Source organism: Ascaphus truei, chromosome 8, assembly GCF_040206685.1.
Source record: "Ascaphus truei isolate aAscTru1 chromosome 8, aAscTru1.hap1, whole genome shotgun sequence".
Lineage (NCBI taxonomy): Eukaryota > Metazoa > Chordata > Amphibia > Anura > Ascaphidae > Ascaphus > Ascaphus truei.
In genome coordinates, this window is record NC_134490.1 from 71,328,412 (window position 1) to 71,343,430 (window position 15,019).

Here is a 15,019-nt window from a genome sequence, read left to right on the forward strand (position 1 = left end):
ACACACACACACACACACACACACACAGGGGCATCACATCTATATATTGTGTGCGCACACACACACACAGGGGCATCACATCTATAAAGTGTGTGCGCGCACACACACACAGGGGCATCACATCTATATATTGTGTACACACACACACACACACACACGGGCATCACATCTATATATTGTGCGTGCGTACACACACACACACACACACACACAGGGGCATCACATCTATATATTGTGTGCGCACACACACACACACACAGGTGCATCACATCTATATATTGTGCGCGCGCACACACACACACAGGCATCACATCTATATATTGTGCGCGCACACACACACAGGCATCACATCTATATATTGTGCGCGCACACACACAGGCATAACATCTATATATTGTGCGCGCACACACACACACACACAGGGGCATCACATCTATAAAGTGTGTGCACACACACACACACAGGGGCATCACATCTATATATTGTGTGTACACACACACACATACACACACACAGGGGCATCACATCTATATATTGTGTGCGCACACACACACGGGCATCACATCTATAAAGTGTGTGCGCACACACACACACACACGGGCATCACATCTATATATTGTGTGCGCACACACACACACACACAGGGGCATCACATCTATATATTGTGTGCGCACACACACACACACACACAGGGTCATCACATCTATATATTGTGCGCACACACACACACACAGGCATCACATCTATATATTGTGCGCGCACACACACACACACAGGCATCACATCTATATATTGTGCGCGCACACACACACAGGCATAACATCTATATATTGTGCGCGCACACACACACACACACAGGGGCATCACATCTATATATTGTGTGCGCACACACACACACAGGGGCATCACATCTATATATTGTGTGCGCACACACACACACAGGGGCATCACATCTATATATTGTGTGCGCACACACACACACAGGGGCATCACATCTATATATTGTGTGCGCACACACACACACAGGGGCATCACATCTATATATTGTGTGCGCACACACACACACAGGGGCATCACATCTATATATTGTGTGCGCGCACACACACACAGGGGCATCACATCTATATATTGTGTGCGCGCACACACACACAGGGGCATCACATCTATATATTGTGTGCGCACACACACACAGGGGCATCACATCTATATATTGTGTGCGCACACACACACAGGGGCATCACATCTATATATTGTGTGCGCACACACACACAGGGGCATCACATCTATATATTGTGTGCGCACACACACACAGGGGCATCACATCTATATATTGTGTGCGCACACACACACAGGGGCATCACATCTATATATTGTGTGCGCACACACACACAGGGGCATCACATCTATATATTGTGTGCGCACACACACACAGGGGCATCACATCTATATATTGTGTGCGCACACACACACAGGGGCATCACATCTATATATTGTGTGCGCACACACACACAGGGGCATCACATCTATATATTGTGTGCGCACACACACACAGGGGCATCACATCTATATATTGTGTGTGCACACACACACAGGGGCATCACATCTATATATTGTGTGCGCACACACACACAGGGGCATCACATCTATATATTGTGTGCGCACACACACACACACACACACACACAGGGGCATCACATCTATATATTGTGTGCGCACACACACACACACACACACACACAGGGGCATCACATCTATATATTGTGTGCGTGCACACACACACACACACAGGGGCATCACATCTATATATTGTGTGCGTGCACACACACACACACACACAGGGGCATCACATCTATATATTGTGTGCGTGCACACACACACACACACACACACACACACACACGGGGGCATCACATCTATATATTGTGTGCGCACACACACACACACAGGGGCATCACATCTATATATTGTGTGCGCACACACACACACAGGGGCATCACATCTATATATTGTGTGCGCACACACACAGGGGCATCACATCTATATATTGTGTGCGCACACACACAGGGGCATCACATCTACTGTATATATTGTGTGTACACACACACACAGGGGCATCACATCTATATATTGTGTGCACATACACACACACAGGGGCATCACATCTATATATTGTGTGCACACACACACACACACGGGCATCACATCTATATATTGTGTGCACACACACACACTGGGGCATCACATCTATATATTGTGTGCGCACACACACACACACACAGGGGCATCACATCTATATATTGTGCGTGCGTACACACACACACACACACGGGCATCACATCTATATATTGTGTGCGCACACACACACAGGGGCATCACATCTATAAAGTGTGTGCGCACACACACACAGGGGCATCACATCTATATATTGTGTGTATACACACACACACACACACACACACACACACACACACACACACACACACACACGGGCATCACATCTATATATTGTGTGCACACACACACACACACACGGGCATCACATCTATATATTGTGTGCGCACACACACACACAGGGGCATCACATCTATAAAGTGTGTGCGCACACACACACACAGGGGCATCACATCTATAAAGTGTGTGCGCGCACACACACACAGGGGCATCACATCTATATATTGTGTACACACACACACACACACACACGGGCATCACATCTATATATTGTGCGTGCGTACACACACACACACACACACACAGGGGCATCACATCTATATATTGTGCGCGCACACACACACACACACAGGTGCATCACATCTATATATTGTGCGCGCGCACACACACACACAGGCATCACATCTATATATTGTGCGCGCACAGACACACACACACACACAGGGGCATCACATCTATATATTGTGTGCGCACACACACACACACACAGGGGCATCACATCTATAAAGTGTGTGCACACACACACACACAGGGGCATCACATCTATATATTGTGTGTACACACACACACATACACACACACAGGGGCATCACATCTATATATTGTGTGCGCACACACACACGGGCATCACATCTATAAAGTGTGTGCGCACACACACACACACACACACACACACACACACACACACGGGCATCACATCTATATATTGTGTGCGCACACACACACACACACACAGGGGCATCACATCTATATATTGTGTGCGCACACACACACACACACAGGGGCATCACATCTATATATTGTGCGCGCACACACACACACAGGCATCACATCTATATATTGTGCGCGCACACACACACACACAGGCATCACATCTATATATTGTGCGCGCACACACACACAGGCATAACATCTATATATTGTGCGCGCACACACACACACACACAGGGGCATCACATCTATATATTGTGTGCGCACACACACACACAGGGGCATCACATCTATATATTGTGTGCGCACACACACACACAGGGGCATCACATCTATATATTGTGTGCGCACACACACACACAGGGGCATCACATCTATATATTGTGTGCGCACACACACACACAGGGGCATCACATCTATATATTGTGTGCGCACACACACACACAGGGGCATCACATCTATATATTGTGTGCGCACACACACACACAGGGGCATCACATCTATATATTGTGTGCGCACACACACACACAGGGGCATCACATCTATATATTGTGTGCGCACACACACACACAGGGGCATCACATCTATATATTGTGTGTACACACACACACAGGGGCATCACATCTATATATTGTGTGTACACACACACACAGGGGCATCACATCTATATATTGTGTACACACACACACACAGGGGCATCACATCTATATATTGTGTGTACACACACACAGGGGCATCACATCTATATATTGTGTGTACACACACACACACACACACAGGGGCATCACATCTATATATTTTGTGTACACACACAGGGGCATCACATCTATATATTGTGTGTACACACACACACAGGGGCATCACATCTATATATTGTGTGTACACACACACACACACACACACGGGCATCACATCTATATATTGTGTGTACACACACACACGGGCATCACATATATATATATTGTGTGTACACACACACACACACGCACACGGGCATCACATCTATATATTGTGTGTGTACACACACACACACGGGCATCACATCTATATATTGTGTGTACACACACAAGGGCATCACATCTATATATTGTGTGTGTACACACACACATACACACCAACACACACACACACACACGGGCATCACATCTATATATTGTGTGTACACACACACACAGGGGCATCACATCTATATATTGTGTGTACACACACACACACACCACACACACACAGGGGCATCACATCTATATATTGTGTATACACACACACACACAGGGGCATCACATCTATATATTGTGTGTACACACACAGTGGCATCACATCTATATATTGTGTGTACACACACACACACACACACACACACACACACACACACACACACACACACACACACACACACACACACACACACACACACACAGGGGCATCACATCTATATATTGTGTGTACACACACACACACACACACACACACACAGGGGCATCACATCTATATATTGTGTGTACACACACACACACACACACACACACACGGGGGCATCACATCTATATATTGTGTGTACCCACACACACACACACGGGCATCACATCTATATATTGTGTGTACACACACACACACACACACACACTCACATACACACACACACACAGGGGCATCACATCTATATATTGTATGTACACACACACACACACACACACACACACGGGCATCACATCTATATGTTGTGTGTACACACACACACACACACACACGGGCATCACATCCATATATTGTGTGTACACACACACACAGGGGCATCACATCTATATATTGTGTGTACACACACACACACACACACACACACACACAGGGGCATCACATCTATAGATTGTGTGTACACACACACACGGGCATCACATCTATATATTGTGTGTACACACACACACACACACACACACACGGGCATCACATCTATATATTGTGTGTACACACACACACACACACACACGGGCATCACATCTATATATTGTGTGTACACACACACACACACACACACGGGCATCACATCTATATATTGTGTGTACACACACACACACACACACACACACACACACACAACACACACACACACACACACACGGGCATCACATCTATATATTGTGTACACACACACACACACACACACACGGGCATCACATCTATATATTGTGTGTACACACACACACACACACACACACGGGCATCACATCTATATATTGTGTGTACACACACACACACACACACACACACGGGCATCACATCTATATATTGTGTGTACACACACACACACACAGGGGCATCACATCTATATATTGTGTGTACACACACACACACACACACACACACACACGGGCATCACATCTATATATTGTGTGTACACACACACACACGGGCATCACATCTATATATTGTGTGTACACACACACACACACACACAGGGGCATCACATCTATATATTGTGTGTACACACACATACACACAGGGGCATCACATCTATATATTGTGTGTACACACACACACACACACACACACACACACACACACACACACGGGCATCACATCTATATATTGTGTGTACACACACACACACACACACACCCACACAGGGGCATCACATCTATATATTGTGTGTACACACACATACACACAGGGGCATCACATCTATATATTGTTTGTACACACACACACACACACACACACACACACGGGCATCACATCTATATATTGTGTGTACACACACACACACACACACACACGGGCATCACATCTATATATTGTGTGTACACACACACACACACACGGGCATCACATCTATATATTGTGTGTACACACACACACACACACACACACGGGCATCACATCTATATATTGTGTGTACACACACACACACGGGCATCACATCTATATATTGTGTGTACACACACACACGGGCATCACATCTATATATTGTGTGTACACACACACACACACACACGGGCATCACATCTATATATTGTGTGTACACACACACACACACAGGGGCATCACATCTATATATTGTGTGTACACACACATACACACAGGGGCATCACATCTATATATTGTGTGTACACACACACACACACACACACACACACACACACACACACACACACACACACACACACACGGGCATCACATCTATATATTGTGTGTACACACACACACACTGGGGCATCACATCTATATATTGTGTGTCACGAAGGGGTATCTGTATGCTGTTTTATATACGGACAGGGGTATCAAATCTGTGTGTGTGTGCTCATAATGGAAAGCTTCTCCCCCTGTATATACACATCTATATATTGTGTATACACACAAAGATCATATCTGTATAGTGTGTGTGTGTGTGTGTGTGTGTGTGTGTGTGTGTGTATGTATATGTGTATATATATATATATCTAATCTCTAATCTCTAATCTCTAATCTCTAATCTCTAATCTCTATCTATATCTATACTAGCTGATATACCCGGCGTTGCCCGGGATGTAAATCCGTAATAGGTACTATTTCTAAATAGGGTAAGAATAGGTTGAGTATTTGGTGGAAAGGTTGTATAATAATGTTGAAAGAAACATGGAAGAAAATGTAATCCGATGTTGTTTAAAAATGGTTTATTGTAAAGTTATTGTGAGTTGGCGAGTGGCTGGTGAGTGCGGTGTGGCGGTCCCACTACGGTGGGAAGGGGTGTGAGGTGGTGGGTGAAAGGCAGGGGCGGGGGGGGTGAATGGCAGGGGCGGGGGGGGGGGGTGAAAGACAGAGGGGGGAGGAAGGCAGGGGCAAGGGGGAGGAAGGCAGGAGCAAGGGGCGGGGGGAAGGCAGGGGCAAGGGGGGGAAGGCAAGGGGGAAGGCGGGGGCGGGGGGAAGGGAGGGGGTGTGTCACTGTGTGTGTGTGCGTTAGTGACGTGGTGGGTGGTTGAGTTAGTTAGTTAGTGACTTGGTGGGTTATTTTGTGACTTTTATTTAGTGGTGGGTGGATTATTTAGTGACTTTTATTTGGTGGGTGGGTTATTTAGTACTGGGTGGGTGGGTTATTTAGTACTGGGTGGGTGGGTTATTTAGTACTGGGTGGGTTATTTAGTGACTGTGGGTTATTTTAGTGACTGTGTGGGTGGGTGTGTGTGTGTGTGTGTTATTTAGTGACTTTATGTAGTTGGTGGGTGGGTTATTTAGTGACTTTTTATTTAGTGGGTGGGTGGGTTATTTAGTGACTGGGTGGGTGGGTTATTTAGTGACGGTGACTGGGTGGGTTATTTAGTGACTGGGTGGGTTATTTAGTGACTGGGTGGGTTATTTAGTGACTGGGTGGGTTATTTAGTGACTGGGTGGGTTATTTAGTGACTTTATTTAGTGACTGGGTGGGTGGGTGGGTGGGTGTGTTATTTAGTGACTGGGTGGGTGGGTGGGTTATTTAGTGACTGGGTGGGTGGGTTATTTAGTGACTGGGTGGGTGGGTTATTTAGTGACTCGGTGGGTGGGTGGGTTATTTAGTGACTTGGTGGGTGGGTTATTTAGTGACTTTATTTAGTGACATTTTATTTTAGTGACTGGGTGGGTGGGTTATTTAGTGACTGGGTGGGTGGGTTATTTAGTGACTGGGTGGGTTATTTAGTGACTGGGTGGGTTATTTAGTGACTGAGTGGGTTATTTAGTGGCTGAGTGGGTTATTTAGTGGCTGAGTGGGTTATTTAGTGACTGAGTGGGTTATTTAGTGACTGAGTGGGTTATTTAGTGACTGAGTGGGTTATTTAGTGACTGAGTGGGTTATTTAGTGACTGAGTGGGTTATTTAGTGACTGAGTGGGTTATTTAGTGACTGAGTGGGTTATTTAGTGACTGAGTGGGTTATTTAGTGACTGAGTGGGTTATTTAGTGACTGAGTGGGTTATTTAGTGACTGAGTGGGTTATTTAGTGACTGAGTGGGTTATTTAGTGACTGAGTGGGTTATTTAGTGACTGAGTGGGTTATTTAGTGACTGAGTGGGTTATTTAGTGGGTGGGTGTGTGTGGGTTATTTAGTGACTGTGTGGGTGGGTGTGTGGGTTATTTAGTGACACTTTTATTTAGTGACTGTGTGGGTTATTTAGTGACATCTCCCCCTACCCCCCCCCCCCCCCATACCTCAGGCGGAGGCCTTAAGGATAGCGGGCGGGCAGGCCTGCATTTCGCCCCCTGCATCTTATCCCCCCCGCACTAGTACTGGGTGGGTGGGTTATTTAGTGACTGTGTGGGTGGGTGTGTGTGTATTATTTAGTGACTTTATTTAGTGACTGGGTGGGTTATTTAGTGGGTTGGTGGGTTATTTAGTGACTTTTATTTAGTGACTTTTTATTTAGTGGGTGGGTGGGTTATTTAGTGACTGGGTGGGTGGGTTATTTAGTGACTGGGTGGGTGGGTTATTTAGTGACTGGGTGGGTGGGTTATTTAGTGACTTTTATTTAGTGACTGGGTGGGTTATTTTGTGACTTTATTTTGTGACTGGGTGGGTGGGTGGTTATTTAGTGACTTTATTTAGTGACTGGGTGGGTTATTTAGTGACTGGGTGGGTTATTTAGTGGTTGGGTGGGTTATTTAGTGGGTGGGTGGGTTATTTAGTGACTTTTATTTAGTGACTGTTATTTAGTGACTGGGTGGGTGGGGGGTTATTTAGTGACATTTATTTAGTGACCGGGTGGGTTATTTAGTGACTGGGTGGGTGGGTTATTTAGTGACTGGGTGGGTGAGTGGGTTATTTAGTGACTGGGTGGGTGGGTTATTTAGTGACTGGGTGGGTGGTTTATTTAGTGACTGGGTGGGTGGTTTATTTAGTGACTGGGTGGGTTATTTAGTGACTTATTTAGTGACTTTATTTAGTGACTGGGTGGGTTATTTAGTGACTGGGTGGGTTATTTAGTGACTGGGTGGGTTATTTAGTGGGTGGGTGGGTTATTTAGTGGGTGGGTGGGTTATTTAGTGACTTTTATTTAGTGACTGGGTGGGTGAGTGGGTTGTTTAGTGACTTATTTAGTGACTGGGTGGGTGAGTGGGTTATTTAGTGACCTTTATTTAGTGACTTTTATTTAGTGACTGGGTGGGTGGGTTATTTAGTGACATTTATTTAGTGACTGGGTGGGTTATTTAGTGACTGGGTGGGTGGGTTATTTAGTGACTGGGTGGGTGAGTGGGTTATTTAGTGACTGGGTGGGTGGGTTATTTAGTGACTGGGTGGGTTATTTAGTGACTGGGTGGGTGGGTGGATGGGTGGGTTATTTAGTGACTGGGTGGGTGGGTTATTTAGTGACTGGGTGGGTGGGTTATTTAGTGACTCGGTGGGTGGATTATTTAGTGACTTGGTGGGTGGGTTATTTAGTGACTTTATTTAGTGACATTTTATTTTAGTGACTGGGTGGGTTATTTAGTGACTGGGTGGGTTATTTAGTGACTGGGTGGGTTATTTAGTGACTGGGTGGGTTATTTAGTGACTGTGTGGGTGGGTGTGTGGGTTATTTAGTGACTGGGTGGGTGGATTATTTAGTGACTGGGTGTGTGTGGGTTATTTAGTGACTGGGTGGGTTATTTAGTGACATCTCCCCCTACCCCCCCCCCCCCCATACCTCAGGCGGAGGCCTTAAGGATAGCGGGCGGGCAGGCCTGCATTTCCCCCCCCCTGCATCTTATCCCCCCCGCAGCGGCATGAAGCTAGTTTCAGGCCGGCACCCCCCCCCCCCCCCCCCATGCGGCGGCTTTGGGGGCATGAAGATAGCGGGTGGCACGCCATTCCCTCCAACCCCCCCCTCCCCCCCCCCATACCTCACTCGGCGGCTTGAAGATAGCGGGCGACCGTAGTGGAATCTTTGGGGAGGCGGGTGGGTGTCACGTGGTGAGATGTCCCCGCTGCGCCCGCCACTGCCCTGCTCCTCCCGCATGTCCCGCAGTTTGCAGGCTGTGAGGAGGGTGGAAGGAGGCGGTAGGGCTGCTGCGTCGCACCTGAGGGTTGTGAGGTGATGGGAGCGGCGGCGGAGCTAAACCCCCCACCCGCGTGGCCAAGCAGCGTTAAGGGCGCCATGAGTGGAGGTGAGTTGCGGGTGAGGGGGGGTGATGAGGGGGGGGATCCAGAGGGCCAGGCCTCGGGGTGAGTGTGTGTGTGTGTGTGTGTGTGTGTGTGTGTGTGTTGTGTGTGTTGTGTGTGTTGTGTGTGTGTGTGTGTGTGTGTGTGTGTGTGTGTGTGTGACCTTTGGCCCATCACTCCGCCTCAGGCCAATGAGAGGTGTGCGGGGGCGGGCGGGCGGCCCAAGGGAGCCATCTCATTGGCCTGAGGCGGAGTGACGGGCCAAAGCTCCAATGCGTTTTCCCCTAGAGACAGACAGACAGGCATACAGTGGTTTCAGAAATATATAGATAGATATATATATCTATCATGCATATACACCGTATATAGTTCTAGTTCTCTTCTATTTATTTTGGTGTTTTATAGACTTGACATTGGTTTAACATCACTTTGGTCTTACTGAGAATCATACAGAGGCCCATATTCTTAGTTGCTTCAGCGAGTTCTCCGACTTGTTGCTGGAGGTCTTCCAGATGGGACAAAAATAAGTTGCCTGCAAATCACGGGAGACTCAAGTATTCACAGTTTATTTTGATATATTTTTCTTCCCAGTTCAATGTTTTGAACAATTCCTCTAGCGTAAGCTTTGCTGACATGGTGTCACCCTGTTGCACACCCTTACCATCCCTTATCTTACTTGTGTCCTAATATAATCTAATGGTTGATGGGACATTTTCTTAAATGTTTCTTATAATATCAATGTACTCTTCCTCAACACATTTAAAACAGCTGAGGTGTAGACAGAATCAAATGCATATTTGTAATCTACGAATCCTAAACTGAGTGGTAGACCATATCCATTACTTCGGGAAACCACTTCTTGCACAATTTACATATGGTCACATATTGTTGTATCCACAGCAAAATCCCGCTTGTTCTCTAGACTGGGCAAAGTCCAGGGTCTGTTGCAGCCGATTACAGAGTACAGGCATACCCCGCATTAACGTACGCAATGGGACCCGGAGCATGTATGTAAAGCAAAAATGTACTTAAAGTGAAGCACTACCTTTTTTCCACTTATCGATGCATGTACTGTACTGCAATCGTCATACACGTGCATAACTGATGTAAATAACGCATTTGTAACAGGCTCTATAGTCTCCCCGCTTACGCGCAGCTTCGGTACAGGTAGGGAGCCGGTATTGCTGTTCAGGACGTGCTGACAGGCGCATGCGTGAAATGCCATTTGCCTATTGGGCGATAGTGTACTTAAAGTAAGTGTTCTTAAACCGGGGTATGCCTGTATATGCATAAATATATTGGAAGCGATTGGAAGTAGATAGATTGGTCTGTAGTTCTTGATGTCGTCTTTGTCTCCTTTTATTATGGATACGGATACCTATGTAATTGCTCCACTGTTCTGGAATGTTCCTATTCTTTAACATGTAAAGACTTTTGCATGGATTTTCTCTACCTCTTTCAAGATTTCAGTTGTTATTCCATCTTCTGCTGGGGCCTTTCCATTCTTCATGGATTTTATAGCCTTTGCTGCTTCTTTTGGAAGGACACATAGTATCACGTACATCAATATTGGTTTCTTCATGTTGTACGTCTGCTTGAATATGGCCTGTGTTATCTGTTTTCTTGTGCAATTTCTAATAGAAGTCCTCAACTTTATTTTTAAGCAGTCTTTTATTTTTGATCTATTGTCTTGTTTGAGTGAATGATTTGCATCTTTCCAATCATAACTTACTGGTTTGACTTCTTTCAAATTAAATCGTTTTCTTCACAATTGAACACTTTAAGTGTTCTGACATTACTCTGGCATATCGTCGTTTTGCACAGCTCTGTATATTCAGTTTGTGTTCTTGCATCTTGCGACTGTTTAATTTCTTATGGTTTTTTCATTAATTGGCTTTTTTCATTTGATATTTTGTTATCCTGTTTTTTTATTAGCTATTTCTCAATTTTTTTTCTCCGCTTTCAGATACAATTTTAACATTTTTCATAATTGTTTGCTAAAGTATCCCCAACCATATAGAGCAATCTGAAAGTCCTTTTTTAGCTCTGTTGTTTTAGAGGTTGTTGGTTTTGTTTTTGTCTCGTTAATCAGTTTCTTTCTTACCGTCTTCACATTAAGATGATGTAATTTGCAAGAAACCAATCGGTGATCACTTGTTGGGTTAAGGATGGTGCAATCTTCGGTCAGGTATTCCTTGTTTCTTGGTTCCATTGGGTCTATTCCATGTCCATTTCCTATTTTTAGATTCTTTTTGAAGAATGAATTCATAATATGGAAGTTTTCACATTCTGCAAATTCTCCCAATCTATCCCCATGTCCATTCCTGTTGCCGTAACCATCCTTACCAACTGATGCTTTGTATTTCTGCTGGGCACCAATCTTTGCATTGACATTTCCAATAATTACCTTGGGGTGTCAGCTTTCTTTGTTAAGTTGGTTGATGTTGGACGTCTTCCACATGGTTGTCTTGTGGGTCTTGATGTTTGGGCAGAGACTTGGATAATCTGCAACTTGTATCTTTTTGTCAACTGCATGATGATTCTGACTGCTCTTTCCAATGAGCTTTTATGCTTCACTATGTTGTTTTTGCCATTTCTTGTTAACGACGAACACACAGGGGCATCATATCTATATATTGTGTATATATTTCTGTTACTCTGTATTAGAGGTGTGTTAGGTTCAATTTTTTTCCTGCGTTACTAGACCAAACAATATGCAATTTAATATTGAAAAGCTGATCTTCTAGTTCTGGCCGTGCTTCTTCAGGAGTTCCGGCACTTGTAGGTAGTCAGATGGAGGTCTGAATAACCGCTGGTGTTTAGCCTCTGGAGATTCTTAGTGCCTTCATCTTTCTTCATACCTTCTTCCCTTTGCTATCAATCACGGACAATCCACCGTAGAATGCGGAAAATGGCTTTTCCGTATCATGTATATATGGAGGCTGAGGCCTTACTTGCATGCTGGCTTCAACTGCATGTTTGCATGTAACTTTTTCACTTTCTCCTGGTATATTGTGCAAACTTTCATAGTATAGTTGAACCTACCTGCACAGGTGCCACTATACATCTCCTGGAACACAAGTTGCCACCTTCTCGCCACTGTTAGGCAAGGATTTGAGGGAAAGATGCATATAATTCCAAAAAGGGGGGAAAAAAGAGAGACAACTATGTGCAGATGTTATTAATGTGAGTTGGTTAGAAATAAAGTGTACTGATAATACACACTCACATTGGTAAATCATTCTTTTGGTGTAACAGGGTGGAGGATATATACTAGATACTAGATGAGGTAGGAGTAAGTCCTAAAATAAGGAGCTTATCCTAGCATACTACGGATATAAAAGGTTATATTGCGCAGTTAAAATCACACTTACAGAAATTCTGCAAAACATCATGCTTACGGTATACTGGGAACCGCCCAGCGCGGTCTTTATCCAGCACTCCCACTATAGTCCGCTCGTTGGTCGGATTCAGCTAGGAACGCAGAGACAGCGTGTGGAGAGCCCTCCTCTGCAACCAGCACTTTTTGGTATCCTTGTCTCTGCGGGTAACATCAAAGATTGCGTCATTAGGTGTGTGTGTGTGTGTGTGTGTGTGTGTGTGTGTGTGTGTGTGTGTGTGTGTGTGTGTGTGTGTGTGTGTGTGTGTGTGTGTGTGTGTGTGTGTGTGTGTGTGTGTGTGTGTGTGTGTGTGTGTGTGTGTGTGTGTTTTATTATTATTATTATTATTATTTTTTAATTTTACATTTTTTTTAACAGGGATCTCATTATATAATTTTTTTTTTCATTCACTCTATACAGAGAGACATCACACCTCATTCTGTGGGTTATCCCTGATCTACGTGCACACACATTATACTGTGTAGACCATGGGTGTTTCTAGTTAAATCCTAGATGGCATTCTGGTAGCCCTCAAACACTGAGCCTGAGTACTACTAGTGTAGACCAGCGGTGCGCAAAGTGGGGGTGCTAGATTGTCTGGGGGGGGCGAGGGTGTTACAGAGGCTCCCGCGCTTCCCCGAAGGCATTTAAAATAAATGCCGGGCATCGCGTGAGGCCTCTGTAACTGGTTTACTTACCTTCGTGCTAACGACGTGTCTCCATGGCAAGCGGTGTCAAATGACGCCGCAGGGTCATGTGACGTCACACAACCCCGCAACGTCATTTGACGCCGGGGCATTGCAGGGGGAGGGGCCGCGAGCCGAAGGCGAGAGGAGACATGGGGGGTGCTTGAAAATAAGTTTGCACAATGCTGAGTCTGATTTTAAGGCCCTTTGCTGCCTGAAATGAACCGCTATGACCGTGAAAGGATCTTTTTTTATGTCATAAAGCTGTAAAACTGCACTTCACAATCTGACATGAGATCATTTCTATTGCTGTACACACACCTGCCAACAGCAGGAACCCTCTATAGCAGCGCAAACTTGTTCAGCTGCGGCCCCCTTCCTGGGAGCCGCAGCGTTCGCGCCCCCCCTCCCCTGAAGGCACGGCTTCAAATGACGTTGCAGGCACGTCACGTGACCCCACCGCGTCATTTGCCGCGCGTTGCCATGGCGATGCGTGACGTCATGACCCCGCAACGTAATTTGCCGCCGCGTTGTCATGGCAACAAGTCGCCAAAGACCCGGCTGCCAGTAGGTAAGTGAGGTTACAGAGGCCTCACGGCTCCCCCAGCATTAAATTTAATTAAATGCCTGGGGGAAGAGCCCGGGGCCTCTGTAACAGCCCGCGCTCATCCCCCCCCATCCTGCAAATTCTCCCGCCCCCCAGTTTGCGCA